We start from the raw sequence: 16,752 nt of genomic DNA, 5'->3' as shown, positions 1-16,752 counted from the left end.
TCTAATGAGGAATAGAATACATACCTGAGAGACAACTCACTGGAAAAATTTTAAGGATATTGTTCTTATAACGTACCTCAGTTCTTTTGATCAAATTGACGTCTTTGTAACATTTTTTGATACTTCTGATCTTACTGATATCTTAACATGAAAATTGATACTGAAATTAATATTTTTCAATATTGTCAGGGAAATGAGGCTGAAATTGGTACTTTCTGGCGCTGTTGTGGAGATGATATCATCTGGGCAATGCAATCGGCCCCTTCTAGCGTTGCTGTGGAAAAAGATTTTTTATATGCATCTTGGCACTGTCGAGGAAACGTCATTCTCATAATGGCATCTTGAAATGCAATTGGCACTTTCTGCCGCTGTTATGGAGATGACATTCTTATTATATCTTTACAATGCAATCGACACTTTCTGGCATTGTTTGTAGAAATGATGCTCTTTTCGTGGCACTTTAACACTGAAGTTATACTTATGGCACTGTCGGGGAAATGTCATTCTTATAATGGTATTTTGGAATGGAGTTAGCACTTTTTTGGCGTTGTTATGTAAATGAAGCTCTCTTCGTGGCACTTTACCACTGAAGTTACACTTAGGGCACTGTTGGGGAAATGTCATTTTTATAATGGCATCTTGGCATGGAATTGGCACTTTCTTGTGCTATTATTGAGATGGCATTCTTATTATATCATCTTTACAATGCAATCGGCACTTTCTGGCATTGTTGTAGAAATGATGCTCTTTTTGCAGCATTTTAACACTGAAGTTACACTTATGGTACTGTCAGGGAAACATCTTTCTTGTAATGGTATTTTGGTATTGAAATTAGTACTTTCTGGCGCTGTTGTGGAAATGTTATTCTTATAATGACATTTCAGTACTGGAATAGGCACTTTTTGGCACTGTTGTGGAAATATCTCCCCATGCCTTTGGTTAAGAATATATGTAACATATATATAATGTATATATACACAAGGTCACACACCTTTTTTTTTAATTATTATTATTTTTTATTTTATTTTATTGCTGAACTACTCATACAAGATTACACGTTTTACCTTTTTTTTTTTTTTCACTGAACTATTCATGCAGGGTTACATGTTTTACTTCTCTCTCTCTCTTTTTTTTTTTCTTTTTTTCATTGAACTTCATGTAGGGTTGGTTTACACGTTTTATCTTTTTTTTTCACTAAACTATGCATGCTTACATTTTTTTTTTCACTGAACTACTTGCCAAATCTATGTACGGTGCGACTTTGGCTATAAATAGGGCCTTGTGCCCTGAACTTATCCCCATTTTTGATAAGGAATTTTTGGAACTAACCATAGCTCTTTCAGACCCTTTATTTGTCTCATCTCGATCTGTTGTTTCACTCGTACGAGTGTAGGTTTTGCTTCGCTATTCTTATCATCCGGTGTGGGTGGGGTAGAGAAGAAGAAAAAGCCCGTAAACCGAGCATGACAAGTGATAAAGTAATCCGGATCTCTTTTCCTTGGAACTGTCAACCTTGGCTTTGGTGATGAAGGTTGTTGTTCTCTCTCTCAATCTATTTGCCGTTTAGTTCTCAAAATTACCACCAAGTCATTTAATCTTTTACACCCATCCATTTCTTTGTGATTATTAGTAGACCCCTTTAACTATTGGTATTTTCAATTGAACCCTTCCAACTTTTGAAATTTCAAATAGACCCTTCCAATATTCAAATATTTCAAATAAACCCCTCCAACTTTTGGAAATTTCGAGTAAAGTCCTTCTAACTTTTGAAATTACAAATATACCCTTTAAATATCCAAAATTTTTAAATAAACCCCTCAAACTTTTGGAAATTTTAAATAAGGTCCTTCCAACTTTTGAAATTACAAATAGACCCCTATGATCTTTCAAACAAGCCCCTTATGTCTTCGAGTGGAAGAAGAAAAAGCCCGTAAACCGAGCATGACAAGTGATAAAGTAATCCGGATCTCTTTTCCTTGGAACTGTCAACCTTGGCTTTGGTGATGAAGGTTGTTGTTCTCTCTCTCAATCTATTTGCCGTTTAGTTCTCAAAATTACCACCAAGTCCTTTAATCTTTTACACCCATCCATTTCTTTGTGATTATTAGTAGACCCCTTTAACTATTGGTATTTTCAATTGAACCCTTCCAACTTTTGAAATTTCAAATAGACCCTTCCAATATTCAAATATTTCAAATAAACCCCTCAAACTTTTGGATTTTTCTAGTAAAGTCCTTCTAACTTTTGAAATTACAAATATACCCTTTAAATATCCAAAATTTTTAAATAAACCCCTCAAACTTTTGGAAATTCTAAATAAGGTCCTTCCAACTTTTGAAATTACAAATAGACCCCTATGATCTTTCAAACAAGCCCCTTATGTCTTCGAGTGGAGGAAAGCGCACTCGGTATGGGAAATATGGTCATCCTTTGGGTGATCCGAATTACCTAGAAATGAGAGCTCCATGGTATCCAGGTTCCATTCTGAAAGAAACTAACTGCCATATATGCAATAGTGCATGGGGAAATTGGATGAAGGTAAGTTCATTATTTCACTTATCCCTTTTTAGGTACAACATGTCTTAAATAGCCTTATCTTATTTATTTTAGGCCAAATATGTATCTTACGCATGAATTAACTTGGATTTATTCTTTATGTATGTGCAAAAATATCACCTGGTATGACAATGTTTATTTATTTATTTATTTATTTATTTTTTTTTGTGATTTCTTAACTCTAGTTATTGTTATGCATATGATTTTACCAGCCAGAACCATCATACAAAAAGTATGGGTTGCTCACCAAGCGTATGAATGGTACACAACACTTTGTTCCAATGTTAAGGAAAGAATCAAGTTGGCTAGTTTTGGCTTTGCTGCTCTTTTAGACATGCGTGTTCTGGATTTTTCTTTGACTAGTGCTTTGACTGAGATGGTGGCCAAGCACCCACACCTTCCATCTTTCACAAGGTGAAATAACAGTTACCCCCCTGGATTACCATGCTTTTACAAGCATCAAATTTTGGGGAACTACTGTTTCTGTGGACAATTATCCTTTTGATATTAAAAAGATCAGTTCCCTTCTAGGCTTTAGGCCTACTGAATAGCTGGTACTTCCATCACAGTTGAGGGATAAATGGGACAAAGTCAAAGTGAGTGACAACTCCCTCTCTAGACTCCAAGATTAATTGGCAAGGTATTTTATATTATATCTACTTTATCAAACCTTCATAAATGACAGCGTAGATATAGGATGATCTCTGGTATGCCTACTTTTTTGAGGATTTCGATGAAGCTCGCAAATATAACTGGGGCGAGCTTGGCTATGCTCATTTTATCTCTATGTTGGATTCTCTGGCTAGTGGAAATCAAAATCTCAAAGGTTTTGCCTTTGTACTTCAGGTGTGTTGAGTGTTTATTTATTTATTTTTAACAAATCTCCATCATACAGGTAAACTGGAATATATGTGCAAGTGTGACATTTCTTGAGGTGATATTGTTCAGAGAAGCAGCCCGCTTAACCATGTGTAGGGTTTCTTTTTGAAGGACCTAGAGGCCGAGTCTGGTATCTTGGAGAGAGTGCCTGAACAATGGCCTGTCGGCAAGCCAGTAGCTCCTGTTAATCCACTAGTGTTAATGCATATTCTAGGGATCCTTGAAGGTGCAAGATTGGAAGAAATAAAGGTTGGACGAGAAGCCATTCAACTTTTTGATGAATCAGTTCCCTATCAAGAATATCTAGTGAGAGAATCCATTTGCGTTCCCCTCACCCCTCGGGGACCTATGGTAAGAATGATCCTTTTTTTTATGTAATTCTAACATTACTAATCTTCAATAGTATCTTGTTCGTTTTACGGCTCCTAGCAGCGAAGCTTCTACTCCCACTATCCCTCCTAGTGTATTACCTTCACATGCCTCTTCGAGTAAGCCTTCTGTTTGTTCAGGCCATCGTCATATGGAACCCAGGACATTCATCTTTGCTTTTCCTGGAAATGAGGTCGTGGATGCACTTTCTTATTCGGTTCATTTACAGGCCCCAAAGAGTCCTGATCATGAACTAGGTCTTCCGCCCACCTTTGATTACGTATGCCACTTTTGCCTTCCCCCTCTCTTTATATATATATATATATATATTGAATAGCTAGATTTGGAACACTATACATCCATTCGTAGGACTGTTAGTAGTCTTAGCGATGCATATACTGATTTATCTACAACTTGCCGAGATCAGGTAACCTACCTACGACAGTCGTTCTCTTATCTTATCGCATGCTAAAATCCCTTTTAATACAGGGAAAAATAATAGAAATTCAAGAAATTGAGATCACCAATCTTCAAAGGAAAGTGACCCTTTTGGAAGAACAGTTGGCGCATTCTATAATAAGAACTGATGCCACTTGTGCTCCTTCAACTACTAATAATGAAGGAGGTATGAATGGTGTAGGGTTGGATCTAAATTTTGACATTGGTGATGAGGATGAAAATATAAGGGCTTTATCTAAACATTTAGAAGGACAATCTACAAGGGCTTTATTTGAACATTTAGAAGGACAATCAAGATCTCAATAGAGGATGTTTCCCTCCCCCCCTCCCCTTTTTTTTTAAACAATGTTCGTACATATGTTAGTACATATCATGCAAGGGTGCAATGGATCCTGGTGTTTTATTATGTTATAGCAAAGTTATTTCTTTTGTTTAGGTTATGCACGATTCCCTTATTTTTTATTACCACCACACATGTGAATGTAGATAGAAAAGTTTAAATTTATTCAACTCCAAGCGTAGGTTTACAACAAACAAAATGAAAAACAGTTACATGGAAGTACAAATAAACCAAAAAAACCAAGATCTTCAACTGTCTTCACTTAAGTGCTTGGAACTCTTTCTTCTAAAAGATCTTACACCAGCTGCCTTTGCCATAAATCTATCAGCAGATCTATGACACCAATGGATAGCTCCTCTGGGGGATAAAAGTTCATCACTTCTCCTGGATCTATTTGAGGTAACTGATATTGTCGCCATAGATGAGTAGGTAGATAAAATGACGTGTGAGTCAAACCCATTAGCCTAACATAATTGAACTCTGGGGTATTCATAATAGGATTCTCAATTGGCGACCATTGACAGGTCTATCTGTATTATCTTTAGTTTTCTCTTGAAGGTACTCCTGCCAATTAGCAATTGAGTGGAATTTGGGAATTTCCCTCCTTATCTAGTATTGGATGGTTGTCAGCTTACTATGTTGGAAAGACCTTAACAGTTTTAGCTACTCAGTCAACCAAAGTTGGAAAGTAGCAAGACACCCCATGTAGTGATTTGTACCAAATTTCCTAGAAATTACTATCTGGTCCAATCCTTTAAGTGTTTCATCCAAGATTGTAGGAACAATATCACAACCTTCTCAAAGTTGTATCATTACTTTGATGATGGCGGGAATACCTCCACGTCTAGGATAACATAACAAGTATCGTGTTATCATGCAGAATAGATAGATATTACCTCTACGCCACTGATCCATTCCCTCCAAATATCAGTATTGAGAAAAAATCTCGACTACTTCAAAGATATCTATTTTCTTGAAAACCATAAACTTATTCATTGCCTTCTATTCCATCCTAAGAATTCTTGGATATCCTTGGTGTAGTCTACTTGCAGAGTAGGATGAAAAAGCTTCCCTTTGGGTGGAGAGAGCAAGCAAGCTTTGAATTCTTCTAAAGTTGGACAAATTGACCCAAATTTGAACACATGCAGGTGACAATCCCAATGCTTGGGAACTTCCTTCAGCAAATTATGACATAATTCCATGTAGCGAATCTAGCTAAGAACTTGAAGATTTGTGTCTTCCAATAGCCTAGAATCATCCACATTCATGTTCACAGTCCACCTGCGTAGAGTCTCATCTAGAGTATTTGCAAGGGGATAAGCCATAATTGATTTGTTCCTAGATGATATAAGCAAACAATTTGATCAAAAAAGTGAAATAAACATATACAAGACAAGGCAACAAGCTCACAAATATTTTTGTTCTATGAGAAAAAACTTCTAATAGAAAGAAAAATATTTCATGGACTAACAAGTTCTTCATCATAATTCCAACTTGTACACTGAAGATAGGATATTAAAGTTAAAAGAGGAACAAAAAGAACCACAAGTAGGGAATGATCTGACTTGTGATTGATAATGCCAAGTGGTAATTTTTGTAGACCATTGATTAAGGATAAACTAATTACTAGGGAAAACAAGCTAATTAGTAATGAAGCTGCCAAGTGGCGAGATGATGATCTTAAAGCCTTGCTTCCTTTTCTTAGACACTCGAGACATAACTCTGGATCTCTCTTTTTTTTTTTTTTTTTTTTTTTAGTTTGGTACATATGAGACCGCACTCAAACATACCGCGTTGCCTACGTATCCCTTGTGAGGAATCAAGTCAAAAGTAGTTCAAGTGGTCACCTTGAACTTAAACATAATATTTTTTTAGTTGATTTATATTTACCAAACTTGACAATTCATCTCCATCCAAATCCATGAGTAGCATAGCTATTCCTGGCAAGACTTTCTTCACTGTGAATGGGCCTTTTCAATTTGGTCGGAACTTTCCCCGAAGATCTTGTGTAGGTGCTCTTTGTTCTCTGAGAACCAAATCTCCAACTTCAATGTTACAAGGACAAACATTTTTATTTAATGTTGTTGCCATTCTCAACTGATACTTTTTCAAATTGTCCATGGCTTTCATTTTTTTTTCATCCAACAAATTGGCTTCACCATATTTAGCCTGTACCCATTCTCCTTCTGATAACTCGCTTTCTATGTGGACTCAAAGAGAGGGGACTTGCATCTCAATTGGCAACATAGCTTCCATTCCGTATACAAGGGAATACGGAGTTGCCCCTGTAGAAGTGCGAATCGACGTCCTATATGCCCATAGTGCATATGGCAAGTGATCTGCCCAATCTTTATGTGTATCTGCCATCTTCTGGAGAATTACCTTTGTATTCTTATTAACTGCTACTACTGCCCCATTTATTTGTGGGCGATAAGTGGTGGGTCTATGCCGTCTGATCTCAAACTTGGTGTAAATTTTGTCGACTTGCCCTCCAAAATGAGTGCTATGGTCAGCTATTAGTTGTTGTAGGATCCCATGTTGGCAAATGATGTTCTCTTTAATAAACTTGGCCACCTTTGCAGCAGTGAGGATTGAATATGATTGTGCTTCCACCCATTTGGTGAAATAGTCAATTGCTACCAATATGAATGATGAGCACATTTATGTGTGAAATCTAGGGTAATAAAACATGCATTTTATATATTTAGAATGGAGCTACCTTGGGTTTTACTCTCTTTTTGTAGGTTTTGTATTTTAAAGGCTTTAAGCATTATCGGGCGTCATATCTCTCCAACAACAACTACCTAGTGTAGTTGGTGAGCTATGGTGTGCAAAATTCCCTTACTCACCAGGAGGTTTCAAGTTCAAATCTCATGCTTGTCTTTTTTTGGAGAATTTTGTTGAAGATTTTCTACTTTTCACTCACTTAAAGCACTAAGGGCATGGAGGGGATTTTCACATCAAATTAGAAGCAAGAAAAATCGTGGAAGGGGTTCCTGCGCAAGAAGAGAAGAAAAAAAAGGAAAGAAAAAAAAAAGGAAGAAATAAATCTTGTCCAAATCTTCTCTCTCCTCCACATCATCACCAAAAGATTGTCCAAATCACACAAAGCAAGAAGGAAAATTATCCCTTGGAGGGAGAGAAATAAGAGAAATAAATTTAAAAAAAAAAAGAAAGAAAATAAACAAAAAAACAAATTATTGGAAAATTTTCCAAGTTTATTTCTCTCTTCTCTCTCCTCCACCTTAGCACTTTTGGTCTCAAAAGATCTCACTACCAATTGTGGGTTTCTCCCTTTTAGGAAAGAGGAATTTGTTACCCTACCTCCCCATTCCCTATAAATACAACTCATGTAAGAGGAGGGGAGACACTTCATTCTTCTTCTAGGTTTTTTATTTTTAGTTACACTATCTCTTTCTCTAGCTCTAGTTCTAGGTTTATGCTTTAAACACTTTTGTAAGTTCTTTTTATTCAATTAATGCAAACAATTTTGTTTTTAATTCAATTTTTTATTTTTATTATTTAAGCAATTGAAGTTGTAATTTTCAAGTTCTAGTTATAGGCTTAGTTCTAAGTGACAAGAACAAGCTATGAAGCATGTCTTTCAAGTTCCATTTTTTTTTTCTTTAGATTTGTTTTGTCTAGTACTAGAAATTTCAGATTTTTTTTATTCCAGATCTGGTTTTTAGTATTAGTAGTAGCTCAAATCGATCAAGTTTTCAGTTCAAGGGTTGAAGTTCAAGTAAGTAGGCTCCCTCAATAGTCTTCTCTCCCCCCTCTCATTCCCTCTTCTGACTACCCTTTCTTTCTTAATTTAGGATTTTAATTTCAGTCGTTATATTATTGCTATCCCTTTTCCCCCAAGGTTCATGGCTAGTGTATGTGTTGGTTTTGCCCCTCCTAGCCATAGAACCATCAATTTATTACTTTTATTTTAATTGTCTCATGTTCCTAAAGCCAAGTAGAGTAACCCTTGTAAGAGTGACTCTCTGGTCAAGTAGGGAAGCTCATATTATGATGCATCCCTTAGGCTAAGTAGAGAAACCTACTTGTGAGTCTCTCTCTAGCTTTATCCCCTTTCTTTTACTTTATTTTTATTTCAGCATTTTTTCCTTTATTGTTTTTTTTTAATTGCGTGGGTTGTTTATTTTCAGTTATTTATTTATTTAATTTTAATTGTGTGGCTTGTATCTTTAAATTCTTAGACGACGAATGGTTAGGATGTTATTTTATATACATATGTTTAGGATGGTAGTTAGAATTAGATCACAACCATTAATTGGTTCACTTTCGCATTATTAAAGGAAAAAAAAATTAAGTGGCTTCTCTCCCTGAGTTCAACCCGTAGCTACACTGATCCGTACGCTTGCAGTTACATTTAAAATCTCAAACAAGTTTTTGACGCCGTTGCCGAGGAGACAATTTCATGTTATTTTTTGCTTTCTTTTGGTAAATCGAAGTGCTTTGTTTGCTTTGTTTTGTTTTTCCTTTTCTTTTATTAAATTCTTGGGAAGAACAACTTACAATAATAGTTGTATTAGTGGAGGTTGCCATGCCTCACAATATGATAAAGATAAGTTTCGCCCTATAGTAGTACCTCAAGAATTGACCTAAGCAACCTCAGATCCCTGTCGGTAAGCTCCCAAAAAGCCAAAAAAATAAAAAAAAATCATAAAAAAAAAGTTTTTCTATCCATTATTTTTTGCTTGTCTTACTCTAGTTGTGGGTAGTTTTCTGTTGCATGAGTGTTAGGTGGGTACGCAATACTAAGAATCGGTTAGAAAGAAGAGATCCAACAAGTAGTGACCATATACATTTGATTTCTTTAAAACCCTTCAAAATGGGAGACCAACAGCAAAACCCTTCACCTAAATCTCTGAAAGATAGGTTCTATCCTGTTAAAATAGCCCAACCTTCCTGCACAGTTCTACCACAAGCCCAGGGCAATAATTTTGAACTCAATACATCACTATGTTGCCCCACTTCCATGGGTTGACCTCTGAGGATGCATACCTATTTCTAAGGGAATTTGAAAAGGTGTGTGTTCTAATTGAGATCTAACAGCTTTCTGATGATGCTGTTAAGCTTAGGTTTATCACTTTTGTATTGAAAGACCAAGCTAAGAAGCGGTTGTATGGGTTACCCACAAATTCCATAACCTCATGGGAACAGTTCACAGTTGTCTTCCTTAAGAAGTTTTTCCCAACTCACAAGACCAATAAGCTTAGAAGTGATATCCTTCAGTTTAGGAAAAAGCCTTGTGAGTCATTTTTCAAACTTATGGAGAGATTCAAGAATCTACTCCAAGAATACCCTCACCATGGCCTAGACCTATGGCATTTATGTCAAATAATTATGATGGTATTGATTACCCAACTAAACAAATGATAGAGTCTATGTGCCCGAGGGATTCACATCCTTTACAGATGAAGGAAAGGTATGAGAATTCTTACTTGACTTAGCTGACAAAACCCATGAGTGGAAATCAACCCAAGAGAGTGAAAGGACCATAGGAGGAAAAGGATATTTTGTGGATGGGATAGTAGCCAAAGAAGCCCATTTGGATAGCCTAATCAAGGAAATTGAGGCTATTGTTCCTAGAGAGCCATCATCAATCAATTTGCTTAAGATTTATGCTTGGTACCAGTCCCCTGGACATCTCATAGAAGAATGCCCCAACACCTCTGGGGGCACTTCTAATGATAGTGTTAATGCCTTATACCAGAATAATCCATATAGTAACACCTACAATCCAGGATAGAGAAATCACCCAAATTTCTCTTGGAATCAGGATAACCAAGCAAGGCCTTTCAATTTCTATAATCAAGGTCAACCTGGACTCCAAAGGCCTCCCTTTGCACCATAATCTTTTTCCCAAAATACTTTTCCTAGGTCAAATGTAGGACCTCAAGCTAGTTTTCCTAGGGCCCCTCTCCTATCATCTTATCAGCAACCCCTGGGTTTACCAACACTGGAGAGGCAAGTAGAATAAGTGACTTGAAAAAAAATATGGCCCTCCTCATGATAAGCCATCAAAATCTTACGAGAGAACTCACTCAAGTTGTCTCAATTATACGTGAAAGGGAGAAAGGAACTTTACCCAGTCAACCAGAGCCTAACCCTAGGCATTATCCGTCTGTTAGTTCACAAACATCAACTAATGCACCACTGAATATAGTACAAGGTCAGACCCAATAAGGGCCCTCTAACCAATGTAATATTGTTTATGCCCTTAGGAGTGGTAGAGAGTACCAACTAAGCGTTCCTAATTCTTCCTCATCTATTACTCCTATTAACTCTCCTTCAGTTGAGGACACAAGTGTGCCTCTTGTTCCAGGTTCGTCTGATGAACCTAATGATTTTTCTGAAACTAAAGATGATTTGGTTGAGGAAACAAAAAATGGTTCTTATGAACAGGGGCAAATCTCTAACAGTCCTTATGTTCATCCTATCACATTTCTTAATCGCTTGGTACACAAAAAGAAGATTGCTTCTATGGATAAAATTTTAGAAGTCTTCAAAAGGATAGAAGTGAACATCCCACTTTTGGATGTCATATCCCAAATCCCCACCTATACAAAGGTACTGAAAGATTTGTGTATTCACAAATGTATCACTAGTGTGCCCAAAAAGGCGTTCTTGACAGGTAACATTAGTTCCATAATTACTCAGCCTAAAGCAGCCAAGTATAAGGATCCAGGGAGCCCTACCATATCTTGTGTCATAGGCAACACCTACATTGAGCATGCCTTACTTGACCTTGGCACAAGTGTGAATCTTTTACCTTACCATGTGTACAAACAACTTGGATTGGGAGAATTAAAAGCCACTGGAACTACTCTTCAGTTGGCAGATAGGTCTATTAAAATTCCTAAAAGGATGGTTGAGGATGTCTTACTAAAGGTGGCAGAATTTATTTTCCTTGTTGATTTCATTGTGTTAGATACCAAGCCCTTCTCAACCAAGGATGAGATCCCAATAATTCTAGGAAGACCATTCGTGGCTACCAGTAATGCATTAATCAACTGCCGGAATGGTTTCCTAAGATTATCTTTTGGTAACCAAACTGTTGAGTTTAACATACCATGGCTGATATCAAGGGTATAAGCCCTTCTATTGTGCAACATCATATACATCTTATGGAGGATTCTAAACCATCCACAGAATCCCAAAGAAGAGTTAACCCAATGATGATGGAAGCTATTAAGAAAGAGATCCTAAAGTGCTTGGATCATAGAATAATTTATCCTATTTCTGACAGCCAATGGGTAAGCCCAGTTCACGTAGTGCCTAAGAAGTCTGATGTGACTATAGTTCCCAATGCCAATAATGAACTAATACCAATCCATGTCCAATCTGGGTGGAGAGTGTGCATAGACTACAGGAAACTTAATGTGGCAATCTGGAATGACCACTTCCCATTGCCATTTATTGACTAGATGTTAGAGAGGTTAGCTGGACATAAATACTATTATTTTCTTGATGGATATTCCGGCTATAACCAGATCCCAATTGCTTTAGAGGACCAACATAAGACCACTTTTACATGCCCATATGGAACATTTGCTTACAAGCGTATGTCCTTTGGGCTTTGCAATGCCCCTGCTACATTCCAATGATGCATGATGAGCATATTTTCTGACATGATCAAAAAATTCTTAGGAGTATTTATGGATGACTTTTCAATTCATGGGAATTCCTATTTTGAATATCTTCATCATCTTTCCCTAGTTTTGAAAAAGTGCATATCTAAGAATTTGATTTTGAATTGGGAGAAATGCCACTTCATGGTTAAATTTGATATTGTTTTAGGCCATATAATATCCAAGGAGGGAATTAAGGTAGATAGAGCCAAAGTGGATTTAATTGATAATTTACTACCCCCTCAATCTGTTAAGGACGTTCAATCTTTTCTAGGGCATGTAGGCTTCTACAGAAGGTTTATTAAGAACTTTAGTCAGGTAGCCCGACCTCTCACTTCATTACTTGCCAAAGATCAAACTTTTGAGTTTTCTAAAGCGTGCCTAGAATCCTTCAAACAACTTAAGAAGGAGTTGACCAATGCACCCATTGTTCAACCACCTGTTTGGACTGAACCTTTTGAACTGATGTGTGATGCTTCGGATATTGTCATAGGAGCGGTTTTGGGTCAAAGGATTAATAAGTTACCCACTGTCATTTATTATGCTAGTAGGACCTTAAATGATGCACAACTTAATTATACAATCACTGAAAAAGAATTTTTAACGGCTGTGTTTGCATTAGAAAAGTTTCGATCTTACTTAGTTGGTTCACATGTGGTGGTGTATACTGATCATTCTGCTCTCAGATTCTTAGTTCAGAAGAAGGATACCAAAGCCTGTCTTATTAGGTGGGTTTTACTTTTTCAAGAGTTTGATTTAGAAATTAGGGATAAAAAAAGAGTTGAAAACCTAGTTGTAGATCATTTATCCCGGCTTCCCAATTCCTTGACTGTCGATTCTCCAGTCAACAAGAACTTTCCAGATGAACAATTATTTATAGTGTCTAGTGAACCATGGTTTGCTGACATTGTCAAATTCTTAGTTTCAAGTGTGACTCCGGATCACTGGTCCACCCAAGATAAGTATAGGTTTCATTCCCAAGTTAGGCACTTTTTTTTGGATGATCCTTATTTGTTTAAGATATATCCGGATCAGATTATTCGACGATGTGTTCCTGATCATAAGCAACATTTTATTCTCTCTTTTTATCATGATCATATATGTGGTGGACACTTTTGACCTAAGAAGACTGCCTCAAAGGTTCTCCAATGTGGATTTTATTGGCCCACTCTTTTTAGAGATGCTTTTGATTTTTGTAAGGCTTGTCCCGCCTGCCAGTCTTTTGGCTGTATTAATAAGAGGAACATGATCCCCTCAACCCTATTTCGGTAGTTGAGATCTTTGATGTATGGGGCATCGATTTTATGGGACCATTTCCTAACTCCTTTGGGAATCTAGACATACTTTTGGCTATTGATTATGTTTCTAAATGGATAGAGGCCATACCTTGTAAATCTAATGACCACAAAGTGGCGGTCCAATTTCTTAAAGAGAACATTTTTTTCCGCTTCGGTGCACCACGTGCAATAATTAGTGATTTGTAATCGGCCTTTTGAGGCCTTAATGAAAAAGTATGGGATCACCCATAAGTTATCTACCCCTTATCACCCCTAAACTAGTGGCCAAGTGAAGGTGTCTAATAGGAAGAGCAAACAAATCTTAGAGAAAACTGTTAATCCCAACCGTAAGGATTGGTCTCTTACGCTTATTGATGCCTTGTGGGCCCATTGGACTGCATTTAAGACCGATCTTGGTCAGTCTCCCTACTGTTTTGTATATGGAAAAGCTTATCACTTACCAGTTGAGTTGGAGCATAAGGCCTTTTGGGCCATCAAAAAGCTCAATTTTGATTTGTCTGATGTGGGAATTCATCGTAGACTCCAACTATCTGAGTTAGAGGAACTTAGGAATGAAGCCTATGAAAGTTCTAGGATTTATAAGAAAAAGATCAAAGCTTTCCATGATAAGCACATTCTGTGTAAATCTTTTACAATTGGTGATAAGGTCTTATTGTACAACTCTCGATTGCATCTTTTTCTTAGTAAGCTTAGATCCCGATGGGATGGCCCGTTTATTATCCATAATGTATATCCCCATGGGGCTGTGGAGATTCTAAATCCAGGAACAAGGGTAATTTCGAAGGTTAATGGTCAACGTTTAAAACCATTCCTCGAGTTTCCTAATACTGGTAGTGAAGAGGTAATGGATCTCCACAGATCTCTTTACACTGATGACTAACTTTTAATCAGGTATGACCCCCTTGCATTATCTTCATTTTAATTCTTTTCATGCATTGAGAACATTGCATGACTTAAGTGTGGGGGAGGGAAACCAGCTTCTGCTTTTTCTACTTTGTTTTATTTGTTTTTCTTTTTGTTTTTTTTGAGCTTGCTAAAGGATGAAGTCCTACTTTAGCTTTTGTCTAATGATCATACCATTCGGTTACTTGATGTATAAAAATAAAAGTTTTGACTAAGGTACCCATTTTAAACGTATAAAAACCCTGTTGAGAAGAAAGAAATAAGCCCGTGTCATGAGATGAGACTTTCTTTTGAAAAATAAGAGACCCCTGTTTTATGGTGTTGGACCATATGTAAGTCTGTGGGTTCCTTGTACTTTTGATTTGGAGTTGAGACCTTCTTTTTTAATTCATCATGGGTTGACAAATGCACAATTTTAAATGAAATGTGAAATGTGGTATAAAGAAGAATAAGAGTTGATTCCCTTGGAACTAGATAGGGCATTAGCCTCAGGAAGCGTGGTGTCTTGATTGAAATTTCATGGGAGGAAACTTCTGAAGGAACTCTAGCATCACTGTCTTTGCGGGCATATGCAAAAAGTGAACTACATAGTAACTTGGGTGTATGGTGTTTGCTTCACCATGTCATTCAGGCCAAAAGTAGTGGAGTAGAATAGAATTTATTAAGCGAAAAAAAAAAAGAAAAAAAATGTACAAATGTCATTAATGCTTAGTAATATGTTTTGGTAAAAAACACTCCAACGCCTTAGTCATTGGTTCCCTATTTATTCACAAGTGGTTTTGCTTTAAGATAAGGATATTTTGGAAGAGACGAGGTGAGTTCCAAATTAAGAAATATGCTAGTGTCTGGAATTGATAAAGGGTAATAAAAGTTCAAGTGTGGGGGTCCCTTGTAAGAGAAATTGTCTTTGCTCCGGATCGGTATGGCACTTACCTTTAGTCAAGGTTGGGATTTGTTTATTCTGAATTTTGGGTGTATATTCACTACAAACACCTACGAGACACAACTCGTCCACTAGGGGTGACCTAGGGGTTTAAAGGCTTGTTGCACATGCTAAGTGCAATCGTGATTCCTACGAAAGTGAGTTAGGATTTTTATTTTTAATCTTTTTCCTTTTGTTTTGCTCGAGGGCTAAAAAAGTCTAAGTGTGGGGGAATTCTGATGAGTACATTTATGTGTGAAATCTAGGACAATAAAACATGCATTTTATATATTTAGAATGGAGCTACCTTGGGTTTTACTCTCTTTTTGCAGGTTTTGTATTTTAAAGGCTTTAAGCATTATCGGGCATCATATCTCTCCAACAACAACTACCTAGTGTAGTTGGTGAGCTATGGTGTGCAAAATTCCCTTGCTCACCAGGAGATCTCAAGTTCGAATCTCATGGTTGTCTTTTTTTGAAGAATTTTGTTGAAGTTTCCAACTTTTCACTCACTTAAAGAACTAAGGGCATGTAAGGGATTTCCACACCAAATTAGAAGCAAGGAAAATCGTGGAAGGGGTTCCTGTGCAAAAAGAGAAGAAAAAAAAAAAGGAAAAATAAATCTTGTCCAAATATTCTCTCTCCTCCACATCATCACCAAAAGATTGCCCAAATCACACAAAGAAAGAAGGAAAATCGTCTCTTGGAGGGAGAAAAAGAAGAGAAATAAATTAAAAAAAAAAAAGGAAAGAAAATAAGCAAAAAAAAAATTATAGGAAATTTCTCTATGTTTATTTCTCTCTTCTCTCTCCTCCACCTTAGCACTTTTGGTCTCAAAAGATCTCACTACCAATTGTGGGTTTCTCTCTTTTAGGAAAGAGAAATTTGTTACCCTACCTTCCCATTCTCTATAAATACAACTCATGTAAGAGAAGGGGAGGCACTTCATTCTTCTTCTAGGTTTTTTTTTTTAGTTGCTCTATCTCTTTCTCTAGCTCTAGTTCTAGGTTTATGCTTTAAACACTTTTGTAAGTTCTTTTTATTCAATTAATGCAAGCACTTTTGTTTTTGATTTAGTTTTTCATTTTTATTGTTTAAGCAATTGAAGTTGTAATTTTCAAGTTCTAGTTATAGGCTTAGTTCTAGGTGACAAGAACAAGCTATGAAGCATGCCTTTCAAGTTCCATTTTTTTTCTTTAGATTTGTTTTCTCTAGTACTAGAAATTTTAGATTTGGTTTATTCCAGATCTGGTTTTTAGTATTGGTAGTATCTCAAATTGATCAAGTTTCAGTTCAAGGGTTGAAGTTCAAGTAAGTAGGCTCCCTCAATAGTCTTCTCTCCCCCCTCTCATTCCCTCTTCTGACTATCCTTTCTTTCTTAAT

General features: G+C 36.7%; 1 non-coding gene across 1 annotated transcript; it reads right to left on the bottom strand.

Annotated features, from left to right (window-relative positions):
- Positions 1–9,823: 9,823 nt before the first annotated feature.
- Positions 9,824–9,930, bottom strand: LOC122065140. The gene has a single exon (XR_006135931.1). It is a non-coding gene; the product is annotated as a small nucleolar RNA R71 (small nucleolar RNA).
- Positions 9,931–16,752: the final 6,822 nt, after the last annotated feature.

The sequence above is a fragment of the Macadamia integrifolia genome, unplaced genomic scaffold, assembly GCF_013358625.1.
Source record: "Macadamia integrifolia cultivar HAES 741 unplaced genomic scaffold, SCU_Mint_v3 scaffold1894, whole genome shotgun sequence".
Lineage (NCBI taxonomy): Eukaryota > Viridiplantae > Streptophyta > Magnoliopsida > Proteales > Proteaceae > Macadamia > Macadamia integrifolia.
The sequence above is the reverse complement of the archived record's forward strand: the minus strand, read 5'-3'. Positions and strand labels throughout refer to the sequence as shown.